The sequence below is a fragment of the Crinia signifera genome, unplaced genomic scaffold (genome assembly GCF_055691185.1).
Source record: "Crinia signifera unplaced genomic scaffold, ASM5569118v1 HAP2_SCAFFOLD_211, whole genome shotgun sequence".
Lineage (NCBI taxonomy): Eukaryota > Metazoa > Chordata > Amphibia > Anura > Myobatrachidae > Crinia > Crinia signifera.
Genome location: NW_028142104.1, coordinates 11,074 through 38,772, shown reverse-complemented (window position 1 = coordinate 38,772; position 27,699 = coordinate 11,074). Strand labels below are relative to the sequence as shown.

The window sequence follows — 27,699 nt, the reverse complement described above, 5'->3', positions numbered from 1 at the left end:
TAATATTTAATATTTATAGTTGTAGGACCAGGTCCAGGCCCCCTTCTCTGTCAGGGCCCGGGACTTCAGACTAAACAGACCCCCCTCCCCCTGTCGGCGGGCCTGTGGATCAGAGAAGCAAGGATGCCGGCAGCAGGGGTAAGCTCTCTGTATCTTTGTCTGTGGGACGAGCAGGAGAATCCCCAAGTCCTTCCCTTGCCACATCACCCAGCACCCGCCCCCCCCCCCCCCCCCCCCAGTGGAGCAACATGGCCAAACCCAGGTCCCTCCCACACCGCATCACCCAGGGTACTCTTTACCTAGAACGGCGCCCATCGCGACCATCGCGACCATCGAATGCACTAAAAAACGGGTGCGATGCAATGCCCGCGATGGCCGCGATTTCCCATAGGGACCAATGTTAAAAGTGAGATTGGACGCGATTTTAGTGTTCAATGCCTCAATTCCCGTGATTTTTCCATAGGAAACAATGTTAAATGGGCCACAGAGCCCTAATAGTCCCCCTGAAGTCTGAAATGGCCCCCACAATTTTTAACGGCACCCCACGATCAACGTGAACCCGAAGCGTGGCGAGCGCAGCGAGCCCGCGAGGGGTGGTGGTACGCGTCCTCCGACCTTTTCATACCCCCACTATCCACGTGGGCGTGGAGTTGAGAATAGAATAGTGTGGCGAGCGCAGCGAGCCACCGAGCCCGAAGCGTGGCGAGCGTAGCGAGCCCCGCAAGGTGACGCGGATACCTTCACAGGTAAACGTGTCCCCTCGCGGGCTTCACAGGTGTCCACGTTGCCACGGACACCTGTGAAGCCCGCGAGGGGACGCGTATAACTGTGAAGGTATCCGCGTCCCCTCGCGGGGCACGCTGCGCTCGCCACGCTTCGAGCTCGGTGGCTCGCTGCGCTCGCCACGCTTCGGGCTCGGTGGCTCGCTGCGCTCGCCACACTATTCTATTCTCAACTCCACGCCCACGTGGATAGTGGGGGTATGAAAAGGTCGGAGGACGCGTACCGCCGCCCCTCGCGGGCTCGCTGCGCTCGCTACGCTTCGGGTTCACGTTGATCGTGGGGTGGCGTTAAAAATTGTGGGGGCCATTTAAGACTTCAGGGGGACTATTAGGGCTCTGTGGCCCATTTAACATTGTTTCCTATGTAAAAATCGCAGGCATTGAGGCATTTAACACTAAAATCGCGTCCAATCTGACTTTTAACATTGATCCCTATGGGAAAATCGCGGGCATCGCGGGCATCGCGTCGCACCCGTTTTTAATGTACCCGCGATGCCCGCGATTTTTTACCCCCGACGCCCGCGATACTAATCGCGGGCGCCGTTCTAGGTAAAGAGTACCGCACCCAGCACCCGCCACACCCCCCCCCAGTGGAGCAACATGCCGAACCCAGGTCCCTCCCGCACTGTATCACCCAGCACCCCGCCACCCCCCCCCATGCTTCAGCCCAGCACACATGGTCACACCCCTGGGCTGATATGCCCAGTGGAAGCAACCCTGAAAATGTCTGGCACACATGGGAGCATGCATGGAATTTAACAGGACATATGTCAGAACCCCTGGACTGATCTAGCACACATGGCAGTACCTCTGGAACTATATGGCACACATGGCAGTACTCCTGGAATTGTATAGCAACATAGAGCATCATCCCTGGAATTATATGAAAGTAGACAGCAAACATCGCAACACCTGTGGAATTATATGGCACACATGGCAGCACCCTTGGTATTCAATGGCACACATAATAGGACCCCTGGAATTATTAGGCACACATGTCAGCACTCTTGAAATGAAAAGGAACACATAGCGGCACCCCTGGACTGATCTGGCACACATGGGAGCATCCTGGGATTATTTGGCAAACATGGCAGTACCACTGTTATTATATGGCACACATAACAGAACCCCTAGAATTTTATGCAGACATGGCGGCACGCCTGGAATTCTACATGACTCATAGCATGTCTGGAATTATAAGGCACACATGGTGGCACCCCCACATGCCATCACCCTTGGTATTAAACGGCACACATGACAGGACCCCTGGAATTATATGGCACACATGGCGTCACTCTTGAAATGAGAAGGAACACATAGCGGCATCCCTGGATTTATCTGGCACACGTGGCAGTATCCTGGGATTATTTTGCACACATGGCAGAACCCCTAGAATGTTATGCACACATGGCATTTTTCGAAGGGGTTACAGAAAGAAAAAATAGGGGGAAAAAGGGGGAATAATAGGAGAAAATCACATTAAAAAACAATGCCACATACAAATAAAAGAAGAAGACAATTGCCCCCCTCCTCAAAAAAAAAACAACACATTTCAGGGGAGATAAAGATTATTGGGAGCGTAATGCCAGAAGGTTTGTGGAATTGCTATAGATAGAAGTGGGCAGGGCCCACTTTTTCTCTATATAGAAAGCGTTGGCAGGGCTAAATATATAGTGCCTTTAAATTAGCGACATATGTGGGGGGAATATTAAGTGGGAGAGTTTAAGTCTTATTAGTATTCAGTTTATAGAAAGAGGTACCTGAATATTCTTGAAGTATGTAGAGAAGGTGTGGTAAAGATTTTTCAGGGTCTAATAAACAGAGCGGTGGCTGAGAGGGACTCCATTAGACTGGGACGCACGAGTCAATACCCTTGTGAACCTCATCCAGCATCCAAGGTTCTATAAGAGACAAGCAGGTCTCTGAGGACAATGAGGGAAGACAGAAGAGTTAAATTGGGAGGCTAATGGGATTGTCTTTTAGTTTATAAAGTTTAGCATAATACTTTGCAAAGACATAAGCAATTTCTTTGGGGTCAAGGATCTTTTATCCATTCTCTGAATAAATCATAAAAAAAAAAAATATTTGGCCCTTTTAACCCTTAATTTCCTTGCAAGAAGCCTACCAACACGTTTCCCTATAGAAATAATGGGGGAAATTTACCAATATGAAAAACCTAGTTTTTTCGTATTGGTATTTCCCCTACGGCTGCATACAACTGTTTCAGTCGTATGCAAAGTCGTGTTCCGGAGGGGAAATTACAAAGCAGTCAGATACGACTGCTTTGTAACCCTCCGATGGTGTAACCATTCCTATTAGCTGGCCATATATACGCCCGCTAATACGAATTCGTACAGGCAGTCTGCACGGATCAGTCAGATTCGTGCAGGCTGCAGAGTGTAAAAAAAAATAGAAAAATAAATAAATGTAAAAAAAAAATCGGCGTGGGGTCCCCCCCACAGCTGTAACCAGCACCAGGCTGAAGGAGCAGGGGCCGGAAATTAAAAATCAGGGAACCCGACAAATAGGGGTTCCCCGATTTTTAACAACCAGCCCCAGGCTCCAGGTCCGGGGCTGGTTCCCAAAATATGGGGGACAAAATGACTAGGAGTCCCCCGTAATTCAAGAACCAGCCCCAGGCACAACCAGCCAGCAGGGTAATGCCACAGCCGGGGGACACTTATTATATAAGGTCCCGCGGCCAAAACATTAACCCTACCGAACAGTCAGCCTGGCCAGGGGCCCTGGGGGAGTGGGGACCCCCCCAATGAAGGGGTCCCCCCCCCTCCAGGACTTACCTGACCAGGCTGAAGCCTGGTGCTGTCCTCGATGCCCCTGGGCGGTGGGCATCGAGCTGATAGTGAGGTAAAAAAAAGATTAAACTATTGTCTAATACTGGGGCACTATGAGTCTCAGCAAGCCTCCCCCGCAAGCTGGGACTTGGAGAACCACAAGTCCCAGCCTGCACGGCATTAAAGGGCCCGCTGGGTCTTGTAGTGCCACAGTTTTAAAAATAGTACAATCAAACACACTGACACATACTTAAAATAAAACTTTAATACATACAAAGCCCACACATATTAATACTTACCTATCTTCTTTCCGTAGGTAGCCCTGGTCCTGATGTCCTGCAGTCCTGTTTCGTCTTCGGGATCCATGTCGACCGTCGCTGTCCATGTCGGCGATGGCGTCCCCGTCCGGATCCGACGAAATCCATGTGGGAACCTATGGAAGGAAACCATACTCACCTGTCCCAGCGCGACGTATTCCAGGTAAGGGTCTTGGCAAAAAAACAAACCGACACCCGAAACTAGACCGGACAGCAGGAGCCGCACGGTGTTTGTGTACATCGTGCGGCTCCGCCTCCCGAATTCCGCTATTGGCCGCCTTGCGGCCTAGCGGCCAATCAGGAGCCGCTAGGCCGCAAGGCGGCCAATATCGATATTCGGGAGGCGGAGCCGCACGATGTACACAAACACCATGCGGCTCCTGCTGTCCGGTCTGGTTTCGGGTGTCGGTTTGTTTTTTTGCCAAGACCCTTACCTGGACTACGTCGCGCTGGGACAGGTGAGTATGGTTTCCTTCCATAGGTTCCCACATGGATTTCGTTGGATCCGGACGGGGACGCCATCGCTGACATGGACAGCGACGGTTGACATGGATCCCGAAGACGACACAGGACTGCAGGACATCAGGACCAGGGCTACCTACGGAAAGAAGATAGGTAAGTATTAGTATGTGTGGGCTTTGTATGTATTAAAGTTTTATTTTAAGTATGTGTCAGTGTGTTTTATTGTACTATTTTTAATACTGTGGCACTACAAGACCCAGCGGGCCCTTTAATGCCCCGCAGGCTGGGACTTGTGGTTCTCCAAGTCCCAGCTTGCGGGGGAGGCTTGCTGGGACTCATAGTGCCCCAGTATTAGACAATAGTTTAATCTTTATTTTTACACCACTATCAGCTCGATGCCCACCGCCCAGGGGCATCGAGGACAGCACCAGGCTTCAGCCTGGTCAGGTAAGTCCTGGAGGGGGGGGGACCCCTTCATTGGGGGGGGGGTCCCCACTCCCCCAGGGCCCCTGGCCAGGCTGACTGGTCGGTAGGGTTAATGTTTTGGCCGCGGGACCTTATATAATCAGTGTCCCCCGGCTGTGACATTACCCTGCTGGCTGGTTTGGCCTGGGGCTGGTTATTAAAATACGGGGGACCCCTAGTCATTTTGTCCCCCGTATTTTGGGAACGAGCCCCGGACCTGGAGCCTGGGGCTGGTTGTTAAAAATCGGGGAACCCCTATTTGTCGGGTTCCCTGAATTTTAATTACCGGCCCCGGCTCCTGGTGCTGGTTACAGCTGTGGGGGGGACCCCACGCCGTTTTTTTTTTCTATTTTTTTTTTTTCTATTTTTTTTACACTAAAGCCTGCACAGATCTGACTGATCCGTGCAGGCTTCTGCCAAATATGACAGGGAAAGCAGGGTGTATTTTCCTGTCGTATTTGCGTGGGTGTTTTACACTACTTAGCAGCCGTATTATCAGTACGGCTGCTTAGTACATCAGGAACCACCATTCTTTTGAATGGTGATTTCTGTCATATCCTATCGATGGTGTAGACATTCGTATTTGTAAATACAAATGCGAATGTTCCATCTTTAGGAATACGAATTGTTGTATTTTTGGGATTGTAAATACAAATTCGTAAAAAAAAGGTGTATTTCTCCCTACGAATACACCTTTTTTCTACGAATCCATTTTGGTAAATGTCCCCCAATATGTTTGGTTTAGTTTATTAAGCTTGTGCTGTACTTCTGCCAATAGAATTCATTAACCTTATCTCTAGCAACAGTCAAAGCTTTAAGTAGTGATTTATCTTGTAGATTAGCCTTGTGAGCGCTATCCAATGTGAGTACTTCTAATTCAGCCTGCCAAAATTTCTCTTACAGTCTTTTTTTAAGTTTAGCAGCGATTTGGATCGCTGAGCTGCATATGACTGATTTAAGGGTGCAATAGAAATGAAAAGTGGATGTCTCCTCAGGATTGTTCTCTAGTAAGTAAAAATCAATAGCTGATTGAAGGGCTTGATTAGCCTCCGGATGAATGAGACTTTGTCTACCCAAGAGCTTGGAGAGATTTGTTTCTGAGCTATCTGAATATCGTATATAGCAAATAAATGGGGATGATAAATCCCGACTAAAAATAAATAACTTGATTAATATATTAATTGGAGGAGGAACTACTTGGGTTAATAGATGATATGACATTCCATAGTAGAAGTAGGTGTTGGCGAGCTAAATATTTGACTTCTTAAAGCATGGCTATACTTAATTCAGTTGCCTTACAGGAAATAATTAGAGCAGATTGCTAATATTTTCTGTAGGACACTAGGTGGTTCTGCAGACCAGGCTTGTGTCAGCTGCATTAAGAAATATCACCAAAGGTCAGTGTAATGCTAAAACTGGCTGACGGCTGCATAAGCACTATGCCACATAAGAGCCCTATCTTTTTGGACAATTACTGAAAAGCAAGTGTAAGGCTAGTTTCAGTTTCAGGTGGGTTGTGCTGTGGTAGCTGGGTGATAAGAAATCAGCCTATGGGAAGGATAATTGGAGTTCAGCTTAAAGGTTTATATATTCATGGTCATGTGGTTTCCTCTTTGCCTTTTGGAAGCCCCACCCGCACACCATGGATTTGTATGGGATTTTGGCACTAATTTCAGTTTTGGGTGCGATTGCTGTCGGCTCTTTATAGCAAGATTGGCAGGAAGTCTCTACCAGCCAGCGGTCAAAGCATGGCATAACAGGTCATTGTGGTGCACCCCCTTTTGGTAGGTCAGCGAGTGTGTCCTTTTCTATGTGGTTGGACACAGGGCGTTTCCTGTGTGGGAGTGCTTTCTGATCTGCCAAGTTAAAGGGTGGTGGGTCTCACACAGTGGCGTAGCCACCGTGAGGCAGCCCCCGCGGTGGCTTGGAGGACAAGCGCTGTGGTTGGCGCCTATCAGCTGGTGGGCTGCGAGCACCTGTCAGCTGCGGCAAACTGGCATTTTGCCAGAAAACAAGATGGCCGCGGGTGGGCTGCTGTGCCGCGGGCAGCTCCTCCCATGGCTCAAGGCTCAGTCTGTCCTCCTCCCTGGTCTCCGACTCCCCGGCAGGCAGCACAGCAGCTGTCCTGAGAGTTAGGATTGGGGCGTGCGGTACAGCAGTGCCGTGACTTGGACAAAGAAAGTAAAAAGTTTTACCGCCTGTCCCCCTGCCCTTCCCTCCCTTAGCCTCGCTGAATGATAGTAAATCTTCCCAGCACCTTGAAAACGGAGCTAGGCTCCGAAACGTCGGTTCACTTTCGCATTTTCTGTAATGCCTGACTAATACAAGTTTTGTACAAGACCCACGAGTGCCACTGTCTTGCTTTGATATTGATCTACCTACACGTCCAGTAGGCACCAGGGCAATAGAACCAGCCGAGGAGAGTGCCAGTCCACGAATCTCTCTCTCTCTCTCTCTCTCTCTCTCTCTCTCTCTCTCTCTCTCTCATATATATATATATATATATATATATATATAGTGTCCCATGTGTAATGGGCATTACGGAGTGTAACATATTGTGTAATAGGCATTGCGGTGGGTGGCATATGTAATGGTCATTGTGGTGTGTGGCATATTGTGTAATGGGCATTGCGGTATGTGGCATAATGTTTAATGGCATTGCGGTGTGTCAAATATTATGTAATGGTCATTGCGATAAGTGGCATGATGTGTATTGGAGATCACTGTGTGTGGCATAATGTTTAAGGGAAATTAAGATGGGTGACATATTGTTAATGGGCATTGCAGTGTGTGGCATTTTTCTAAAGGGCATTAACCCTTAAAGCGAGGCCGCACATACTTTTTTGAAATGTGCGAAATTTTATTTTTTTTAAATATCTATTGGTGGGCCTATTTTGACTGTTAAAACCATGTTGTCTAGAAACAGCTCTGTTTGTTTCACTAGAATGCTATGGGGGGGACGACGCAGGAAACTTTTTTGGCTTGGGGGGGCAGATTTTTTAGTTATGCCACTGGTCCCACAAAATGCAGGTTATGCAGGCCAGGGAGTGTTGTGAGCCCCTCCTTGGTTTTTGGATAAGATCAAGTTGACTGGGCTGGCATTGGTAGCTACGTTCTCTCTGACATCCTCCAAATTTATTTTAAAGTTTATTTCAAATCTAGTTAAAATTACAACTCAAATTTAATTTAATATTAGCTCAAATAAGGTCACCAATCAATAAATGTCTGTTGACCTTTTTGAAACCTAGCACTAGGTTGTCCTTGTATTTATTTATCATTTGTGTGGTTTATTTTGTGTCCATGTGAATTATTTTAGGTTAAGCTATCTTACGTTAAGGTAAAGTTCAGTCACAATAAGATATGGGTTCCTTATGGATCCAGCTGCATATTAATAGAACCCAGTAGCAATTGCAATGAATAGCAACCCTTATATAGGTTAAAAAACAATAGATGTGGGGGTAGCTATGTGGGGAGCAGCAGTGACTGACTAACAATCAGCTGATAGAAACTGTAAAAAATACCTCAATATCCTGTCTGTGTTTTGCACAGAACATTCTCTTTGCTTCAACACAGTTGAATGGAGGAGAGGGGAATGGGGAGAAAATGTCCACATTTACAGTATATGGTTGTCAGAAAAGGTGAGGGAGAAAGGCAGGGGAGCTTATACTGCTATTGAAATTGATAGCTCCCTCCCTCCATCTGCTGCTCAGCTCACTCTCTAATATGGCCACTGCCCCACAGTACCAGCCGAGAGTCTCCACTGCAGCAGGCCTCATTGGGACCCCAGACATTGTGTCACCGCTGTGCTCAGCAGGCGATCGGCGGGGGGGATCAATGCACAGCCCGGTCTTGAGGGGGAGCATCCCGGGCTCAACTCTCCCCCGATGTGGCTTCAACAATGAGGCTCCTATAGGTATTGGCAGTGTGGAAAGGCCGGTAACTGCAAGGAAGAGGAGAGCTTCTAACCCTGACTCTGCAGCACCTTGCCTATCTGCTTTAAAGACTTGGGCAAGCCTCCCCTGGGTAAGAGAAAGATTTGTGAGGCCTGAAAAATGGGTAAGGGAAGATATCAATTCAGAGCTTTGCTGGAGCTCTTGAGGGACACGTCTGCCTTGTTTGCCAGCCAAGCCATGCCCCTACCTGTGTTGATTTTTTTGTGGAATAACCCCACTGCATGAGCAGCCATCTGCAATTAATATATAAATCCTTCTGCATTACCTAACAGCGATATCACTGCTGCTTCCAAGAAAGTGACATCAAATCCAACCACATCAAAATAAGGCTGAAAGTGAATCTAGCCAAAATAATGTTATGCTCCGGGTGCAGAAAATACACGGATGTTTAATGTTAAACAAAGACTTTATGTATAAAGTTTATGTTTCCTTGTTGGTAGAATCTTTACTTGGCTGCACAAACTGTACAGATAGCTTGTGGGACACATTACAATTCTTATGTTGGCCATGTTAGATTTGCCACTGTCGGTCAGCAGTGTAATGATAGCCACAGTGGATGAGCGGCTCTCAGCTGCAACGTATTATGCAGAAAACTCTGAGAGTAACAAGGAGATTACTGATGCCCTAGATGGGTGTGCATCTATTACTATTTTAGATGCACAGATAACTTTAAACTCAGTGCCAGTCCTACAAGTGTTGAGCTAACTTTTCCCACCTGGAATGTGCAATAAAGAAGCTGGAAAAGTAACACTGCCAATGACGGAAGTGGCTCTTGGACAAGTTGGGTATCCATAGCCAAGAAGTTTGAGGTTGTGCTGCCGGGCAATCCCAATTCCAAAGAGATTGAAAAAGTGGGTCTGGTTCTCTGTGAAGAGGAAGTGCAGGGAGCTTTGCTTTTGAACCCTATAGAAAGACCAGCCATGAAATTCACATCCATTTCCTCATGTGATGTAGAGTGCAGATTTAGCACATTCAAGAATTTTTTTAATGAAAGATAGAAGAGGTGTGAAAACATTTCAAAGTATTTAATTGTTCAGTGTCATGTTAGGAGTAGGAATGTTATATCAAATGAGTAGTTTTCATATAAAGCACAGTGTATGTACAACACAATGCAAAATTGTATATTGTACTGTATTTCATTGTTAAATCTCAATATAGTAGTTTCAAACAATTAGTTTTCATATGTAATTCATATATAATAAATGCATTTTGTAAAATTGTATGTTGATTTTTTCCCATACAATTCCAAAATATAAATAGACATTTTTAATTTCTGTAATATCCTAAACATGGGTTGAAACCACACATTTTACTAGTTTTAGAGCTTAGAAATCTGAGGCCTTATTAAAATTACTTCACCATTCCATTCCTGGTACCATAGCTCCCTATTGTGGTCAACCCTAATAACAGATCATCCTGATTTACTGCGATATAGTCTATTTATATTTATATTTATAACTATATCCAATGTTCAGTGTGGTCTAAAGTAATTTCATGAAAGCACAATGGGCAGAGTTGAATGGTCCATTCAACTCTTCCCCTTTTAAAAATTGAGTGACTATACTTACTTAAATTACTACTGGAAATAGTCCAATTCCAGTACCTGTAATAATATCTCATTGATATAAATTCCACACAGGTCAACTCTAACAGGGATCAGCTGAAATACTGAAGGTGGAATACCCAGCACTTATCTCTGTGAGACAGGGTCCATGTTAATACAGGATCTCTCAGACTACAGCAATGGTTCCCTGACACAGGCAGGATTTCACAGGACACTCGGCAGGAGTGCCTTCTGGAATACTCAAGACTATAACAGGTCTCTGGCAAGACTTTAACCAGACTCAGACAAGGCTTAAATAAAGCTATAATCGGCAGGGTCTCAATGAGGGCAGCCACACCCAAAGACAAAGGTGTGCATCAACCCCAGGAAAGGGGGATCAGCAAAACCTAGAGTGCTGATCTGGGGAACAAATACAAAACCCACACAAAACATATTAACTGCAGAGTTACACCGACACACTGGAGGCAGATCATAACAGTACCCCCTCTTGAAGATGTGTAAAGGGACCCCAATACCAAGTTCCCACATCAGGGATACATCCGAAACCCTGGCATGCAGGTACTTACCAAAACAAGATAAACAGAAACAACAGTGCCCCCCCCCCCCCCTTGAAGGTGGCTACTAGACACAATAAGACCGGATAAAAATACATTTTTACAAGCAGGGCAAGGCAAAAGCCAGCGTTTATTTTTATACTTCTTTTTACCGTGTGCCCGCTTGGAAACACCAGGAAAGGGGAAGAGATCTCTGGTTCAAAATAATCTTCAAAAAATATAGGTCAAGCAACCAGATGATTCTTCCCTTTCCTACCTGAATGCCTAGACACATTAGGAATCTCAACATAAATTGGTTCCATTCCCCTTGAAATTGAAACTCTAGGAGAGTTCCTGTAGAGAGAAGACAGTTAAGCACATCCAGTGGCAATAACTATGGACTGGGAGTTGTACACTTACTGGCTGAAGTGCTTCCCTTGGGTAAAGTCACTTGAACCCTCTCCTGAGGCTGTGACTTTTAGGACCCCCTTAGGGGTTATGGCCTTCAAGATCTCTTCTAGGGTTGTGATCTTCAGGACCCTTCCTGGTACAGTGGTCTTCAGGACTCTTTCTGAGGTTGTGGCCTTGACGACCCCTTCTGGGGTTCTGGCCTTCAAGACCTCTTCTGGGGCTATGACCTTTAGGACCCCTCCTGGGGCAGTGGTCTTTGGTCCCTTTCTGAGGTTGTGGCCTTGAGGACACCTCCTGGGGCTATGGCTTCAAGACCTCTTCTGGGGCTGTGACTTCGAGACGTCTTTTGGGGCTGTGACCTGTAGGAACCCTCCTGAGGCAGTGGCCCTCAGGACCTCGGCTGAGGCAGTGGCATTTGGGACCTCGGCTGAGGCAGTGGCCCTCAGGACCTCAGCTGAAGCTATGGACCTTGGGACCTCAGCTGAGGCTAGGGCCCTCGGGATCTCAGCTGAGGATGTGGCCCTCGGGAACTTAGCTGAGACTGAGGCCTTCGGGATCTTGTCAGAGTCTGTGGCCTTCTCAGTGTCGTCCTGGGGGTATGGATTCTGGGACCCATTTTGGCGCAACGCCATTTGAGACCCCTTCTGGAGTAACATGACTGAAGTCCCCTTGTGAGACAACACGGCTGGAGTCCCTCTCTGAGTCCGATCAGACATAACCACTTTCTGGGCCGGAGTAAGCCTTTGGACCCCAACTCGGGGATGTGGCCTTTGGGCCACCACTCAGGACTGCGACCCCCACCTGGGGCTTTGCCTATTGAGATCCAATAAAGGGTAATGGCTTCTGGGACCTCCCTTGGGGCTGTGCCATGCGAGACCCCTTCTGGGACTGACACCTGAGACTCCCCAACTGGGATTTGCAGCTCTGATTTTACAGGAAAGGAGAAAGATAAGGGAAACAGCCTCCTTTGATTCCTGAATCTATAATGGAGCTCCCTAGTCCCTGGACCCAAATTATAGCTCAGAGTGCTTTTTTGTGTACGTTCTGGGACAATTACCTCTGCCACAGTAGAGACAGGAGTACTGTAGGTCTTGAAACCTGATTCAGTTTGGCTAGAAAACAGGACTTGTCACCACATTTTGGCCTGTGCAACTCACAGGTCTGAATATAGTGGCCTAAACCCCCACGATATAGACACAGATTTTGGTCTCTGCACCGCTTTCGCTCTTCTAAGGAGAGCTTGGGCCACAAATACCCACTATGCCTCTTCCGGGTCTCCTTCTGAGAACTCACTATCTAATAATTTCTTAGACTGGGCTGAATGAACCCCAACGACCTCTGGGAGGATAAGAACATTTTTGGTTAAAAGTTTTTGCAACTGCAGTAGGGACTGCTGTAGAACCTCTAACTGCTCAGGTTTTAAGGCATTGAAAACCATGTTTAAGCCCACCACAGACTCCTGCATGCACTTCAAACAAAAACCAAACAAAACAAACTATGGCAAACCAGGCAAAAGTGGACTAAGACAAGACTGCACTAGACAAGACTGGACTGGACAACACTGAACTGGACAAGCCTGGATTAGACAAGACTGGACTGGAGTCAGCTCCAGAAATCTTTTGTTGGCCGGCTATGATGTAAGGACTCTGGGGAGTCCCCGTGTGCTAATACGGAAGGAGACTGACCACGCACCACACCTGACCTTGTTGTCTCTCCCAGTGGTCGATTGATGCATGCAGTGCTAGACCTCACCTAGAGCAGCCGCATCTGAAGGGGCGAGTTTGGCCAGCTCCAATCCAGATGCCCCCAGGTCTTATGTAGGACAATGCATCAACCGAGATTGAGAGACGGACAAAAGGCTAACTCACTAAAACTCGTGAAAACAAACAGACAGACAGTGGTAGACAATATAACAAGTGGACAGAAATACCAGGGAGTTGAGTGGAAGAATATGGGAGCAATCCTCCACTGAAGTCCCAGGATTGAAAAAATGCAAGAAGCTGTTATAAAAATAAATAATTCCTCACACCCACACTTGTAACTACAGATACAAAGCAGAATGTGAACCCAGCATGTCCTGACTAATGGCTAATGGATTGATGTTTCAAAGCGACTCACGATATTGCATGCCATTTGCATGCAATTCCGTCGAATACATTTTGTGTCCCCTCGCGGGGCTCACTGCGCTCGTCATGATTGAGGCTCGGTGGCTCGCTGAGCTCGCCACACTTTATAACATCAACTCAACGCCCTAGTGGATAGTGGGGTAATTAAATAGATAGTAAATCGCATGCGATATCACATGCGATATCGGATGTCAAATCGCATGTGATATCGCATGCGATCTACAGGCGCCGTGAAACTACACAAGTACTGGCTGGATTTCAAGGGACACCCGGGAGGAGTGCCTGCTGGAATACTCAGAACTATAACAGGACTCTGACAAGACTTTAACCTGACTCAGACAAGGCTTAAACAAAGCTATAACCGGCAGGGTCTCAATGCTGGGAAAATGCCTAAATACTCAGATGCCTAGCAGGCAGCCACAACCAAAGACTAAGGTGTGCATCAAACCCAGGAAAGGTGGATCAGCAAAACCCGGAGTGTTGATACAGGGAAGAAATACAAAACCCACAAAGAACATATTAACTGCAGTGTTACATCGACCTGCTGGAGGTGGATCGTAACAATTTTAGGTACATTACAGTGTTTATTTTGAAAAAAAAAAAAAACATGAGCATGTTAGAGCGATGCAGATCATGTTTAAACTCAACCAAACATGATTCTTAGTACAGTTAATATTGGAGGACTCCTTCCTACATTCTCCCTTGACTGTTTTACATTGGTTGCCTCAATTACCTAACCTCCTACAGTATATCTGACTATTGGGCCCACAATATGGACTTGGAGAAAACTTAGGGAAATGTATACTGGTTTTGTTTCTCTGGCTCATTCGCGACTAACTCTATTGTTTGATAAAATAGCATTTCCACCTATGGTTTACAAGTTGAATTCATAATGTTGATCACAGTCAGGGATATTTAGAATCAGACAATTTATTGGTTCTTCTAGGGTGATGCGCTTTACTAATATCCAAGTGCAATTGCTTTTAATCAATAGTGAGACTTGCTGTTATGTCCAGATCAAACATTTTTTTCTAATCAAAAACTCTTCTTTCTATAGAGATTTGTGGTTTGCAGCCCTTTGAACAGTTATTGTTATCTATAGCCTCTCTAAACATGTAGTTTCCACTATTAATAAACTTTTGATTGTGAGCCATTATTCTCCATTGCCAAACTTTAGTGTAAAATAGGAGCGATACCTTGGTATATCAAGTGTAAATGGACTACATATGGGCCTTATTCAGATCTGATCGAAGTACAATTTTTTTCTCAAAATGGGCAAACCCATGTGCACTGCTGAAAAAGGGCCATGATGAATCGCATGTGATCTAGCTGCCGGGGAGCTGTTGGGTCACTTGCCAGGGTATTGCACACGATGCTAGCATGTAAAAACTTGCACAGGTTTATGGGAACCTTAACTCTCACCTGAACCTTATCATCTGGTTCCAGAGGATATAACTGTTTCATCCAATGGATAAAATTATAATGTCCTCCGGTGATCAGTTTTGTGACTACAGTACACAAAGGTGTGGTTTTCTGGTAAGAATGCTACAAACCTGCTTGCTAAAAAACCCTGATTTGAGCTTCGAGATTCTTTTGATCATTTGGCTCCTTGCTGGTGCCCCCATCCCTTCCCCTTCTTCTCATGAATGTGTACCTTATCTGTCTGTTGTTTACATTCTATTTTTCTACTTTTTCTTCTAATTGATTTGTGTTTAACTTACTTTTGAAGTAAGCCATGTTTACATGTATACATGGTTAAAGTACTTGTCAGTTTCCTTTTTAGACCATTGCCTTTTGTCATCGCTGTCAACATATAATGTTTTAGACTTTTTTATCTTCCAGAATATTTGCCTTGACATTTCTTGGCTATTTTGTATGTCTTTTATCAACTGTTATTAAAGTTCACAAGGCGGCATTTTGTCTGCTGTATTTGTATATTAAAACCTCAATATAATTTACTTGCAAGAAAACAAGTCTGTCTTATTTGTACAGTATATTGCTGCAGAGTTCAAATGTGTTTAAAATATACAGCTAAATGCTTTATATTATTTGATTTTTGCATTGATAAGTTATCTATTTTGAAAGTAGCCTAATATTCAGTTATTCTTCATGGTTGTTGTACCAAATAGTGTCTTAGCTGCATGCTATGGCATTATGGTGGTAATAAAGGATTGAATACAAGGGGGTTTGTTTGCCTAGAAGCAAACGGAAAGACAAATGTGCCTTTTTGGGCACACTCTTTTATACAGTAATAATTGTATGATAAGTGTATTTGTTTAAAACATAACTTTTATTGGGCTTTTTTATCTAAAAGGAATAGAGCACTTTCAATACATTTTTAAAAAACAAATGAAATATCAAATCAGCATTTTTGCCATTTTGTTTTATTTTTAATACATCTAATGATTCTTTGGTGGTGAAAATAGTACAATGCTGATCCCAATTATTTTAATTAACTATTGATTGCCTTGGCATTCACAATATTCCTAGGGATCAGCTATCCCATGTGGTCTAACACCTAGATGATCTATGTTGGTTATAAGCAGGGCTATTTTTGTGCAGGCTCTAGCAGGAACTGTTGTCAGAATAATCTAGCTCACTCTTTCTGACAAAATATTTCTTAGAAGGACAAAACCATGTGCACTGCAGGTGAGGCAGATGTAAAACCCCACCCAAATCTAATTATCTCTGCACAAGTAACACCTGCCTCACCTGCAGTGCTCATGGTTTTGTCCATCTAAAGGTGCGTACACACGGGGGGAGATATATTGCTAGCAATATATTGCTTGCAATATATTGCTGAGCAATATATTGCTCAGTGTCTCTTTTTCAACAAGCGACCAGAGATGGTCGCTGTTGAAAACGAACCTCTGCTGGGGGTGCCGCAGAGGTAATTAGCTGGTCGCAGGAGCAAGCTCCTGCGACCAGCGATTACAATGGGGCAGAAAATGGGAGTGCGCACCCGGAGATTTATCGCCGGGGCACACTCCCAATCACTGGCAATATGGTCGCCTGCGACCATATTCACAGCGATTATAGCACCTATCTCCCCCGTGTGTACACAGCATCAGAAATATTTTGTCAGAAAGAGTGAGCTAGAATAAGGGCCACAGTTCCTGCTGGAGCCTGCACAAAAATAGCCCTGGTTATAAGTTATTATATTTAAATAGACGCAAAACCCTCTGAGGGTGAATTAAACTCAACTATTTGCAGCCAAGAATAGCCCAAGTGAGTAAGTGCTCCCACAATTGGTGGCTCCTGTGTATCTGCTGTTTAAGCACTAAGACTGCGTTATCATACCAGCTATTCACCAGGAGTCTCCTCTCTGGTTACTGACCTGGCCCCTCACTGGTCATGCTACACCTTAGCCAGTAGTGGGGTATGATGTTAACGACTGCAGAGGTAGTATCAAATAAAAGTACCAGGTTGATTGTACATGGGAACGTACATGGTAATAAAGGATGTCTATTCAATATAAATAGATCAGGACAGGCCAACCTGTGGCTCTCCAGATGTTGTGAAACTGCAAATCCCAGCATGCCTTGCCACAGTTTAAACACTCCCTTATAGCAAAACTGTGGCGAGGCATGATGGGATTTGTAGTTTGACAACATCTGGAGAGCCACAGGTTGGCCAGGCCTGAAATAGATAAATACCAGGTTATAAAACAAATTACAACAGTCAAGTAAATAACACTATTTTTATCTAACAATATATACCAAAGCCCACCCCTGGTCTGTAGGATAATCCGATATCAATGATCCAAGGGTGTATCATCATCGATCTCCTTCTACTCTCCCTTGAATCTCATATTTTGTTGCTATGAAAATACAGTGAAGTGAAGTGGAAGTGGTCAGTGGGAATGCTTCAGAACACAGTGGGGATGTAGGTACAGCAATGCTCATTAGTCAGTAAGAGGGCTAGTAGGCTGCAAGGTGGTCAGCAAAAATGATTGCTATATTTTATTTCTAGCACACCAACATCATCTGCTGTGATATACAATGAGGGGACAAAACAACTGTGATTCATTTGCCAAGCTAGTTAAATAAATAGTTATATAACTCAGAAATTAAAATTCCACATTTTTAATTAAATTCATGATGATAAATATTGACAAAAAGTACCACATCCTTGTCATTAATGAGATTATAATGACATTGTTTTGTGCCATGCCAATCAACAAATAAGGAAAATGACAAGATCACCCTCAAGCACTATCCTGAGTGTATATAAGGTGAGAACTGAATGCTTTACTTCAGAGAGCTATCACTTGTTATTGTGAATAAGCGCTTGACAACCCATATTCTCACCATGAAGATTGCTGTCATCTTTCTTGTTTTTCTCGGCCTCACCAGTTCCCTGGGTAAGTATGCTTATTGATTAATGTTTGATTTGAAATATAACTGATTTGAGATATAATTATTATAAAACTCATTTGATTACAGAAAAGTTCAGCCATATGTAGCAAAAGATTATTTAAAATACATTTCTTATGAGATTCAAAAGAGAAATATAATGGGACAAATTTAATAGGGGGAGAGATTCAGAAACTGAGAGATTTGGTAGGAAATCTCCATTTTTTTTAAAGCTGCAATTATATACACTGCAAAACCAGTTTAATTTCGAACTGTAAATGATTGCCGCTTTAAAAATACTAGGGATTTCTTATCAAGTCTCTCACTTCCTGCATCGCTCATCCTATTAAATTTCACCCACTATCTCCTATAGATCCTAGAGTTTATTGTCAGTGGAAACATCTAAGCTACTCTGCCTCATATCTCAGGTTACTTTGCTGAAATCACTGAGGCAAACTGTCCCACTTGTATAAGTGGAACAATATGATTAAGAGAAGGGTGTGATTAAATACAAAGGTCATAACATGATGGTTTTCCAACAACTACAGTACAACTACAGTACAGTTAACACAATAAAACTGCAGTAGAGTTAATATTCAACTGCCCCTAAACAGTGCTATGCTATCCAATGCAGGTGCCATGGATGGCCCAATGCATAAGATGTTGGAATGATATGTTTTTAAGGGGATTTATTACTAAGATGTATTTAAGTGTATGTGTATGTACTTATGTATGTATGTATGTATGTATGTATGTATGTATGTATGTATGTATGTGTGCATGTATCATACTAATTATCTAACTACCATATCTTTGTGGATCAGAAATAAATTATTCAGAGAACCTTTTTCATATATTTCACTGTTGCATTCCCATACTGTAGATACTGTATACAATTGAAGGGACAAGACGACTATAGTGTGATCCTGCATATCTACTACACATTGATTTGCAACTTGACTAAAAACCTATATTCGTCTCTATGTACAGCAGAGTGAAAAATGTTTTACTGAATAACCAAATCTACTGTATAAATGCAATTTTTGGCTTATTTATTTTTTCTTTTTTAGGAGCCACCATCCCCGGAAACCAAATAAAACTGAGTGGTTTGAGTGTAAGAAACTTTTTTAAAATAGTTTACATTACAGTATTTCAAATCTTGACACCATAATTGTTCACAAACACTATAACCAGCATGACTGTTTGTATAGTTGCATCACTTTACTAAAATTAAATCATTATATGAATTGAATAAAAAATTCTTTAAACATATCTCATACATTCCAATAAGGGATTTTGGTACTTATATGTTAGTTGGGCGCCCACTATAGTTAGTACGCTCATACCCCCATGCCCAACTAACATATAAGTACCAGGATTTATTTTACAGCAGTAATCAGGGGATTGCCAATGTTGGTACATGTGATGTAAACTTTTAACATATTACATATACTGTAAGAAATTGATAATATGATTTGCTTATTCAAGAAAAAGCAGATCATTTTTAATAACCATTTTGTTACAGGGGATTAAAAAAAAAACTATCATTTATGTTGTTTCAGAAAGAAGCTGCTGCCAGTGTTGCTGTAATATTGCAGGGGGTATTAGAAAAATATGAAACGTTGCAGGTAAATATTAACATGGAAAGCTAAAATACTAAGATATGTCACAAAATCTATTAAAATATAAATACATTTCTAAAATACAGACTATATTTGCTAAATGATTATTATTCATTGTTCTCATTGTAATAATTTTGCAAATGTATCTAATAGATTATTTATTTATCATACACCTACAACTGACATAAATTGCTTTTTGCTATTATTGCTTTAAGGTATGAATTACAGTAGGTGCTGGTGCAGCCTCGCTGTTTAATAATGGCTTGACTTACAGTATATTATGCACATAAAAAAGACAGTATGAAATAAATCATATGCAATTCTATCACCTGGGAAGGTTCTGGATGGCTCAAGGGCACAGACAATTGCAGAATATCAAAATGAAGAAAATAGGTAAAGCTGTCAAATAAGTTTAAATCAGCAAACCCATGAAGTAGAATCTTGGAACTTACCATGTTCCATGGTTCGTTACTTAAGGTTGTTAGTAATGATTATAATTCTGTAAAATGTCTTAAATTACTATAGCAACCACAGTCAAATGGTACAAGTCATATAATCTCTTTCTGTTCTGTCATATTCTTTGTTCAACTCACCCCCACCCCTCAATGTCACAGAATATTCTGAAGGGCATTGCATAATATGTTGACATCTTTGTGATTATGACAATCATATTTCTTCTTATTTATAGATTTTGATTAATTTCTAAGACATACAGTAGATATGTTTTGTATATCGAAAACATTTCTATTACAAGACAATACAAAAAATAAAACTTATACATACATCACAAACTGACTACCTATATGCATTCATACATATTCCAGGATAAATATCATATATTTCTAAAAGGAATATTGCATTCTCATTAAAAATTTGGAAGAAATAATTTCTTACTCTTTATTTATACATTCTCAGATGGCACTCTCCTCCTGTTCAATATGCCTTTTCCAAGTATTCAATTTCTGAATTCATTTATTATCCATCCCGTCAGTTGTCTTCATTCTATGAGCTTCTATAAGTTTTCAGTATTGAACAATTGGGTACTTCTTTACTTTCACGGCGCCACTCTAGATAGGACAGATAGGATACTAGATAGGATACGATTTGTATGCGATTTGACATAAGATATCGCATAAGATATAGGATAGGACAGATAGGATACTAGATAGGATACGATTTGTATGCGATTTGACATAAGATATCGCATAAGATATAGTGTAAGATTTACTATCCATTTCATTACCCCACTATCCACCAGGGCGTGGAGTGAGAATAGAATAGTGTGGCGAGCGCAGCGAGCCACCGAGCCCGAAGCGTGGCGAGCGCAGCGAGCCCCGCGAGGGGACACGGATGTTGTTTGAAAGCAAGTCCCCAATATCGCATGCCATTTGCATGCAATTCCATAAAATACATTCCGTGTCCCCTCGCGGGGCTCGCTGCGCTCGCCACGCTTCGGGCTCGGTGGCTCGCTGCGCTCGCCACACTATTCTATTCTCACTCCACGCCCTAGTGGATAGTGGGGTAATGAAATGGATAGTAAATCTTATCCTATATCTTATGCGATATCTTATGTCAAATCGCATACAAATCGTATCCTATCCTATCTGTCCTATCTGTCCTATCTGTCCTATCTGTCCTATCTGTCCTATCTGTCCTATCTGTCCTATCTAGTGGCGCCGTGAAAGTAAAGAAGTACCAACAATTGTTGTTTTTGTTGCTATAAAGACATGGTTCAAAAATGATGACAATAATATTCTTTAGAGAGATTTTGAAAATGAGATAATTATTTACAATTTATCAGCTAAGAGAAATTCAGATGCATGCTTATAAATATCTTAGTGGTTATTCAGGAAGGATCTTAAAAGCAAAATCTTCAGGTGTGTTCAAAATTAAATGTATATTGCAGTGTAAGGGGTACATTTCCTAAAATAGGAGTTCTATTGAAGATGGGATGTTGCCCTTAGCAACCAATCAGAATATATCTATTATCTTCTAGAAGGTGCTAAATAAATAAGATTAACAGTATAATCTGAATGTTTGCTATGGGCAAAATCCCATCTTCAATAGCACTTCCATCATAGTAAATTTACCCCTAAGAGTAAAGCAGCCAGTATTTCCCTGCACTGAAACAAAATAACTCACCCAAGTCTAACAGTTAAGCATGGTTTTGCCCTTTAGAGAAAGATTTTTCTTTTCATATCCTTATTGAATAACCCCCTTCATTTGCTATTTATAAACACAAAAATGGGATTGCTGATTTAAAAAAAACTGAATAACTATGTATTCATTAGTTGATTATTTTCAGTATATGTCAACCTTTTGCTTGTCTCAACCTTTTCTCAATGTCCATCTAGACCAGCAGTTCTCAAAGTGTGTGTCCTGAAACCAAAGAAGGTTCCGACCTTCTCAGCATGGGGTTGCGACTCCATGTAGCTGACCATCAGGCTGATAACTTCTCTGATCTCAGTCAGTGATTTAAGGAGTCTTAAAAATCTGTTCAATTGTCTGTTAGACTCCTCACATCATTGTGTGCCTCCACAATGCTGCTGTGAATGTGCGGTCTGATGACTACCATGTGATGTGAGGACCTTCTGCAGTAACTTGAGGACCCCTGACCTAGTCCATATGGACCTTTTTCATGTGTGGACCTACTGCCTATCATCCAATAGTGGTCAGCCTATTGACTGTCGACCTAGACACAGTTGACTTAATAATCCACCCCCCCCACTATCTGGGTAATGCCTTGATTTCCCATTGTTCAGCCACATAATTGTAGTGTGTTTAGTTTGTGCATACCCCCCACATTAGTGGCAGTGGAGGAGGGACACGAAAGTGCACCATAAGGGGCATGGCTTCATGGTCAGGCGGAGTGGCCTATATCTGTAGCACTCCCAAATGAGGGGCATGGCTTCTTGATCAGGGGGTCTGACCTATGTCCTTGGCACTTCTGTGAGGCCACCCACCATTTTTGGCACTTTTTTGGGGCATGGCCTGTGCTGAGAGAGCTGCTGGCAATGCCCCACATCAACCCTATGCAGTAAAAAAACACTGTGCGCATGTGCACAGTGTCTGTTCCCTGATGCTCTGCTAACCAGAGCAATGGGTATTAGGGGGGACTCCCAAATACCCCCTTCCCCATAGTGGGATAATGCCTATCCTGGACAGGATGCGGGATCATCTCAATAAAAGGACCGTTGCTAGATATGATTTGTGTAGTGTGTACTAGTGTGTACCTTTAGTGTTAGAGTGTGTTTGATGTTCAGAAGACATATACTATATAAAACCTGATTTACTTGTATAACCTAAGGTATGAGTGGATATTTATGCATAACAAATATGGCATACAATAATGAAAGAATGTTTATTTACATTTGCAGAACAGCGCTGAAGCTGAAAAACCGGCAATCCAGAAATGTATAGCTTTCGATTTGATCCGTTTATTGGTAATTGTAATATACTCTTTAGTTAATTTAATTTAAAGAATAACATATATGTATAATGTTTTGTAGAAGATACACCTAAAAAATAATGCAACATATACAGTATGGTTTAATATGTCATATGCACATTGTATATTAGATCATATTGTTATTTCAACATATAAAGTATAAATTCTATATTTTCCCAGATACAGTAATACTTTTGTTGGAATAATAAAATCAGTACATGAAGAAACTTAAAAAATACATATCATCATATTAAACTTTATCTCAAAAGTTTAAAAAAACACTGTACAGTATATTGTCATTTTTATATTTTGTTTTTGTTTTTTCACCAGAAATTATTATCCCTTGAGTTGCAATGTCCACTGCCACAGCTTTTACGTCTCTTGGTAAGGTTCTTTTTATATACATACATAAAACATTTTTTTTCATGAATTACACAAGAAAACAATGTCTGTAGTTCTATAAAATATTGAATTTAAATGTAATGTTAAATGGTGTTATTTTACAGATTCTAACATGTTATGTTTATTTTTATCTATTGTTACGGTCTTTGCTAGTTATCTTTATTTAGTGGCAATCAAGGCCACTTAGGCAGATAGCAACTGCCTAGGGGCTCTAGAATCTGGGCGGCACCAGAGTCAGAGTATCACAAAATTAAGTATGACTCTGAGGAGTGCAGGATGAGTGACTGACAGTCGGGATTCTGACAGTCATTTCTCTGACCTCGCAATCCCAATAGGTTGTAAGCCGACAGTCATAGCCCTGACTTCCACGTTCTATTTTCCCACATGGGGGTCCACGACCCACACAGACGGAGAATAGAATAGACAGCAAGCACAGCTTTCTACTGAGCCCACAGCTCAGGCTATATGACAGTCAGGACTCTGATGTTGGAGAAACGAACATCGGAATCCTGACCGTCGGTAACGTATACCATACCTGACTCAGAGATACATCCTTGTCAAACTTAAAGCAAATGGCAGGTGTGGGACCTCTAAAACATCACCTCCACACTTTTCACCCAACTTATGAAATGTCAACGTTGGTGTGTGGGTGGTGGGAGCAGTAAGCTGAAGTTTTGCCTAGAGTGCCATAGAACCTTGCACTGGCTTTGGTGGTAATATACAGTATTATCCAATGCTACAAATCATAGAATGCTTAGAATTAACATTAATTTAGTAACTTTTACATGCATTGTTTATTTTGCATGTCTAAAAAATGACTGATAAATAACAAAACGCTAAAGTAAACTGGATGGCATTTAAGCATGTTCCTGACATGGTTGCATCTAATGAGATCTACTTGTTGTTTACTGTAAGATAATGCTATACTGTGCATCTCAAGGGGACTTCCTGACCCCTCTATTTCTTGAGATCCTCCTACTGTATTTGCAGCTGCAAAGAGGAGCACCTGCCAGTCAATCCAGCTTGCCCCCAGTGTTACAGACCTGGCAGATGCAATGAGGAGCAGCTGGTGCCATTAATACTTACAATAACAGAACCCTAGCAACCAGTGTTTTATGTGCCATGTATGAGTATTAGCAGTTTTCTACTATATTTAAGTAGTATTGAGTGTGTGACCTTTATATGTTTTTATATATTTATAAAAAAATATAACCATTGATGGCTCTTCAAACCATTAACATGTACATTATTCTTTCAATGCCATTGATGATGGCACACCATCTATGTAAGAACCCGATGTTAAGAAATGATTGTTGATCCTAGCCTGGTGGCAGGAGTCTGCATATGGGAAGAACTTGACCTTCAATGGCTAAACTAGTGATTTGTTTATAATGTTGATTTTAATTGACCAGCTACCATTAGTATAGCTATCATTGGCCATAACTCTAGTACACCATACATAAATTGCAAGTGTCCCCATAAGCAATATAGAAGTCTTATCTTTATACCACTAATTGTATTACAATTATTTTAGTGTGACTACAAAATTGATAGAAATATGTGCAAATTGTGTAAACGTTGACACAATTGGCTAACAAAAATCATTCATTTTTTAAAAGATTATCCAAATGTAATAATTTTCATGTTTTTATATTTTTTAGGAAATACCAGAGGAGGCTATTGGTTTTATATTGGTAAGTGTTATACATATAATAATAATAATAAAAAAATTAAAGAACATACTCTCAACATAAAAAGGAACTAATCTTTAAACAAACTAAATAAAAAAAAATTACAAAAATATTTATTTTACAAGTGCCCAATATACTATAGGCCAATCTATAAATTAAAGAATATTGTAATTAAATTAAAAGCATGTCTAGTATTTGTTTTCAGTGCCATCCCATATATTGTGACAAGTGACTATTGAATTGTTCTCTAAAGAATATAGACGTCTGTGTTTATGTAATATTGTCCTTCTATACCTGGGGTTATCTTATGTTGGTTTATGCATAGTTACTATCTAGCTTTTGCAAAGAGCAGAAAGAGACACTGCATCAAGGGGGTTGTGTAAATAGTATATGTAAATATGCTATATAGAGTTATTAGGGGATGCAGTTACCATCCCGGCGGTCGGGATCCCGGCATTCAGAATCCCGACGCCGGAATCCCGACCGCCGAAATGCCGACACTTTCTCCCTCCGTGGGTGTCCACGACACCCCTGGAGGGAGAATAAATTAGTGTGCCGAGCGTAGCGAGGCACCGGGCCCGCTGCGTGGCGAGCGCAGCGAGCCCGCAAGGGGGGGGCGATCCACGTCCCCCCCTTGTCGGCATTTCGGCTGTCGGGATTCCGGCGTCGGGATTTTGAACGCCGGGATCCCGACCGCCGGGATTCAATACTGAATCCAGTTATTAGTTTACTAGAATTTGAGCATTGTATGATATAGTAATTAACATGCAGAATATAGCCATCATTTAAATAACAACATACAGTAAAAGTAGAAAATGATTCTATTGTGTTTCAAAGTGCTGATGTACACAGAATATGGGATGCACTACTGTATGTATGAAAAAATCAAGTACAATGACTGTAAGGAGCAACAACTGCTTCCGCCATCTTCACAGTGCCGCCATACAAAAAAACAAAAAAACAAAGAAAGGGTTTAGAAAGTCCCAAGGCACTGTCTAAAAGTCCATGCAGCCTCAATGTTGATAGAGGATCACTGGAATACCTCCTGGAATGTGCAACTGGAAAAAAAACAGTGTTGATGGCGCTTCTGCATTCATTTTTCTCATTTAAAGCAAAAGAACCACGAATGCTGAGTAAGCACTGAGTGAGCATAAACCCCTGATGGTTCCCCAGGTTACGCTGGAAGGTCAGCTGATATGTTAATAGGATGGGCACAAGGCCTATCAGAGCTGTGGGAGGAGTATAGACAGGGAAGAAAAGGAACATACTCACAGGAAGTTCTTCCTCTGTCTGAAAAAGCCCCGCCCACCCTTCCCTATTTCTTTTCTCTTCGGCGGCGGTAAAGAACGGTCATCCTTGTAAGATCTTCATGTGTGTGTGTAGATAGTGGGGTGTCGCTCTCTCCTGACATCGATGGTCATCGGCCATGCTCCCGCCCGGGGTGGTGGTCACCACTAGCACGAGTGGATGACCGGGGAGAGCGATCACCAGCGATGGTGTGTATGGTAACATCTTTAACCCCACTTTCCTATAATGACCGTTCTTTGGTGCCGCCACCATTATATATATAGTTAGTTTAATTGTCAAAATAAATTGACATTCATTTTGAAACGCCAGCACTTGTGTCCGTGTCTTTTTTATTAGATAAGTTAGTGTTAAGGTTTAGGTTAATTTTATGGTGAGATGGAAAGGTGTGGACCTGGGGATACCTGATGGGGAGTTTATACTGTAACTTGTATCATATATTCACAGAGGTTATTTCCCATTAGTTACTTACAGTTCCATGTTATATTAGAAATACATTACTGATAAAATGGATGCAATATAAAATAAATAATAACAATGTATATAAACTTAATTTGTGTTTCCAGAATGGCCAAATTGACCAACTATTAGAAAAATTACCAATTTCTTCACTTTTGGGAACAGTTACTACATTGGTGGTAAGTTGACAGTACAATTGTTTTAACTGTTTATTACTGTACATTACAATGATACTGTAGCTATAACTTTACCACATCACATACAGTAGGTTAACTAGAGCTTCCATGGTTTGTTATTTATTTAGAAAAATATTATTTACCTAAAAATTCTGTAAGCCATATTAGACTATAAAATTAAATATTAATATGGTGAATCAGTGGGTACAATGTTTGCCTAATATTTAAAAATTGCCACCAAATATTTATTTAAAGACCCCATTTAAAGATAATGATTATATCATATCATCTATCTAATTAAACCAATGCTCCATACCATTTGAAATGTTTTTTTTTTTTTTTTTTTTAAACTTACCTTTAATTGGATGCATTGATAAATAAACACAAAATGATTAGTGACTATACAGTATGAACATCATGTAGTATACATGAAACTACTGTATGTTAAAAAGGATATTGAGATCCCAGGGCTTGGAAAGCCATCAACCAGAAGACTGACAATGACATCTGGTCGGGATCCCAACACCTATATATATTAACCCAATCTAACCCTCCCTACCTGCATACTAACTCTAAATCTCCCTTCCCCATTAGTGTCTAATCCTGGCTATAACCCCCCCCCCCAGCCTATTCTTAGGCATACCCTCTTAGGGCCTTACCATAACTTCCACCACTGCAGTCTAACCCTAACCCTACTACAATGGTTACATGTACCCCCTCTTCCTACACACAGGCCCTAACCCTTACCACCCCAGTTTACAACTATCAGGATGCTGATAGTTGTAATCCCAGTACCAAAATTGTGAGAAGTGTTGGAGTTCCGGTGGCGGTCCTCT

At 42.2% G+C, this 27,699-nt stretch overlaps 1 long non-coding RNA gene across 1 annotated transcript; it reads left to right on the top strand.

Moving 5' to 3' along the window:
* Window positions 1–13: 13 nt before the first annotated feature.
* LOC146053818 (uncharacterized) lies at window positions 14–26,867 on the top strand. The gene is made up of 7 exons (XR_014467836.1): window positions 14–138; window positions 18,831–18,874; window positions 19,323–19,388; window positions 22,760–22,825; window positions 23,161–23,214; window positions 24,894–24,926; window positions 26,795–26,867. It is a non-coding gene; the product is annotated as an uncharacterized LOC146053818 (long non-coding RNA).
* The last annotated feature ends 832 nt before the right edge of the window (window positions 26,868–27,699 follow it).